General features: G+C 49.0%; 1 non-coding gene across 1 annotated transcript; it reads left to right on the top strand.

Annotated features, from left to right (window-relative positions):
* Nucleotides 1-2,837: 2,837 nt before the first annotated feature.
* Trnas-cga lies at nucleotides 2,838-2,912 on the top strand. The gene has a single exon. It is a non-coding gene; the product is annotated as a tRNA-Ser (tRNA).
* The last annotated feature ends 885 nt before the right edge of the window (nucleotides 2,913-3,797 follow it).

The raw sequence follows: 3,797 nt of genomic DNA, 5'->3' as shown, positions 1-3,797 counted from the left end.
CATCTACATCAACATCTATACTCCGCAAGCCACCTGACGGTGTGTGGTGGAGGGTAGCTTGAGTACCTCTATCGGTTCTCCCTTCTATTCCAGTCTCTTGTTGTTCGTGGAAAGAAAGACGTCGGTGCGCCTCTGTGTGGGCTCTAATCTCTCTGATTTTATCCTCATGGTCTCTTCGCGAGATATACGTCGGAGGGAGCAATATACTGCTTGACTCTTCGGTGAAGGTATGTTCTCGAAACTTCAACAAAAGCCCGTACCGAGCTACTGAGCGTCTCTCCTGCAGAGTCTTCCACTGGAGTGTATCTATCATCTCCGTAACGATTTCGCGATTACTAAATGATCCTGTAACGAAGCGCGCTGCTCTCCGTTGGATCTTCTCTATCTCTTCTATCCATCCTGTCTGTTACGGATCCCACACTGCTGAGCAGTATTCAAGCAGTGGGCGAACAAGCGTACTGTAACCTACTTCCTTTGTTTTCGGATTGCATTTCGTTAGGATTCTTCCATTGAATCTCAGTCTGGCATCTGCTTTACCGACGATCAACTTTATATGATCCGTCCATTTTAAATCACTCCTAATGCGTACTCCCAGATAATTTATGGAATTAACTGCTTCCAGTTGCTGACCTGCTATTTTGTAGCTAAGTGATAAGGGATCTATCTTTCTATGTATTCGCAGCACATTACACTTGTCTACATCGAGATTCAATTGGAATTTCCTGCACCGTGCGTCAATTCGCTGCAGATCCTCCTGCATTTCAGTACAATTTTCCATTGTACAACCTCTCGATATACCACAGAATCATCTGTAAAAAGCCTCAGTGAACTTCCCATGTCATCCACAAGGTCATTTATGTATATTGTGAATAGCAACGGTCCTACGACACTCCCCTGCGGCACACCTGAAATCACTCTTACTTCGGAAGACTTCTCTCCATTGAGAATGACATGCTGCGTTCTGTTATCTAGGAACTCCTCAATCCAATCTCACAATTGGTTTGATAGTCCATATGCTCTTCCTTTGTTCATTAAACGACTGTAGGGAACTGTAACGAACGCCTTGCGGAAGGCAAGAAACACGGCAACTACCTGGGAACCCGTGTATATGGCCCTCTGAGTCTCGTGGACGAATAGCGCAAGCTGGGTTTGACACGACCGTCTTTTTCCAAACCCCAAGCTGATTCCTTCTGAGTAGATTTCTAGTCGATTATGGACTGTTTCGGAGCCGACAACGGTTTCGTAATCAAATACAGGATGAAGCAAATAAAAGCGGCCTGGACGAGTGGGTGCGACTGGACGTGAATGTACGCATTTAACAACTCGCTGTGACACGCATGCCACGTGTTTCTCGCCAAGTAATCCGCACCGACTCGAGCATAGTGCGAGCTGTGTCATTGTAAGTGGAGCAGTGCAAAGAGGGCTCCGGTACTCACAGTGGAGCAGCGATCTATGCGCTGTAGGAAGTTACGTGACAGCAAAGTCGTAGAAACGGTGTGGCCAGTTGTTTGCCGTGAAGTTCAGTGGTGTCAAAGTGCTAGTAAAGAGTGCCCGTGGAACTATTAGTCCGAAAATGGAGTTAGACAGGATCTCTTTCGAACAAGTCAAAATTCGTTGCGAAACATGCCCGCACACCAGAACATGTGGCTGCGGTTTACCAGAAAATGCTTCAGGGTCCTACCAAATCAACCCGACGCCTCTCGCAAAACACCACCATATCACATCGATCATGCGGGCGAATACTCCACGTGCACCTGCACGTGCATCCCTACCGAGTCCTGTTGTTGATGCATCAAAAGCAGCAGATGCTCCTCAGCGCCTCCCGTTTTATGAGTGGGTGTTCACTGGGAAAACAATTAATGGCTTGGGCATGAATCTGGTCTTTTATGTCTGATGAAGCCTTGTTTCACCTGATTTGTTATGTCAACTCACGGAATCAAAGGTTCTGGGCAGTGGAGAATATCACTGCACGATCAGAAGGTTAGGGTTTGGTGTGCAGTGTCTGCACGCCGCATTATTGGTCCCGTCTTTTTTCTTCAGACGCTGGCTTCTGCGCGTTACATAGCCCACATTTTGGAGCCGTTTGTGGGAGCATTAACGGAGGAGGAAAAGACCTCCAGTTACCTCCAACAGGATGGAGCAACTGCCCATGCAATCGGCCGAACCTCGGAGCACATTTACACAGTTTCCAGAATGAGGTTTTCACTCTGCAGCGGAGTGTGCGCTGATATGGAACTTCCTGGCAGATTAAAACTGTGTGCCCGACCGAGACTCGAACTCGGGACCTTTGCCTTTCGCGGGAAAGTGCTCTACCAAGTGAGCTACCGATGCACGACTCACGCCCGGTACTCACAGCTTTACTTCTACCAGTACCTCGTCTCCTACCTTCCAAATTTTACAGAAGCTCTCCTGCGAACCTTGCAGAACTAGCACTCCTGAAAGAAAGGATATTGCGGAGACATGGCTTAGCCACAGCCTGGGGGATGTTTCCAGAATGAGATTTTCACTCTGCAGCGGAGTGTGCGCTGATATGGAACTTCCTGGCAGATTAAAACTGTGTGCCCGATCGAGACTCGAACTCGGGACCTTTGCCTTTCGCGGGAAAGTGCTCTACCAACTGAGCTACCGAAGCACGACTCACGCCCGGTACTCACAGCTTTACTTCTGCCAGAAAATCTCATTCTGGAAACATCCCCCAGGCTGTGGCTACCCATGTCTCCGCAATATCCTTTCAGGAATGCTAGTTCTGCAAGGTTCGCAGGAGAGGTTCTGTAAAGTTTGGAAGGTAGGAGACGAGGTACTGGCAGAAGTAAAGCTTGAGTACCGGGCGTGAGTCGTGCTTCGGTAGCTCAGTTGGTAGAGCACTTGCCCGCGAAAGGCAAAGGTCCCGAGTTCGAGTCTCGGTCGGGCACACAGTTTTAATCTGCCAGGAAGTTTCACATTTACACAGTGTTCACGCCTGACAGAGTTGTTAGAAGAGGTGAATGTCGTCGCTGCCGTAGCTGGCCACCTAGGTCACGGGATCTGTCAGTGTGCCATTACTTTGTGTGGGGAACCCTCAAGCCTAAGGTGTATCGCAACAGCCCTTCTTCAAGAACTGCAACAGACCATTCCGGATGGGACTGCAGCAATTCCAGCAATCCAGCTTCGATCCGCCTTCACCAATTTGCTGACTGTTATATTCTCCAACAGTTTATTGAACGTAAGTTCTTCTACAATACGATAGCTGGCTGTACAATAGATGTAGACGTCCGTCGATCTAGCCGGAGATGTGGTTCCTCTCGGTCGGCTGGTACTTCGATCGGCGGTGCAGCACAGCGGCTTGTGTGATATCTTCTCGGAGACTCTGCTATAGCGGTTGCCATTAGCAGCGGACGAAGACTGGTCTGCCTTCGACCGGCCAGGCCTATATAGTGAGCTGGAGCCAATAGAAACCCGGCGTAGGAATCCGTGGCCGGATGTGTCCCGGCGACCTCTGCAAGGAAAGGTTCCTATTAATCGACTGGAATCTTCGGCGTGTTTACCTGATGTCTTCGCCTGTTTGGCTGTTGGTTTGTTTCCCTCATAGCGTGGCTGTAATGCCTGCTGCCTGGCATTTAGGGGAACCCGATGGCAGACCGTACAATGACCATGGCCGAAAAGAGCCAAGACTTGAATGATCGTCACTTTCAACCTTTGCTATAGTGTAGTTAGCACTGTATTTCCTCTCCTCTGCTGTATTTCCTTGCGCCCTTGAACTTGTTCTCTGGGACACTTTTATATGCCTCAACCTGTACATAGGAAGCAACAAACTTAGA

This window comes from Schistocerca piceifrons, chromosome 8, assembly GCF_021461385.2.
Source record: "Schistocerca piceifrons isolate TAMUIC-IGC-003096 chromosome 8, iqSchPice1.1, whole genome shotgun sequence".
Taxonomy (NCBI): domain Eukaryota; kingdom Metazoa; phylum Arthropoda; class Insecta; order Orthoptera; family Acrididae; genus Schistocerca; species Schistocerca piceifrons.
Note: the sequence above shows the minus strand (reverse complement) of the source record. Positions and strands in the feature narration are given on the sequence as shown.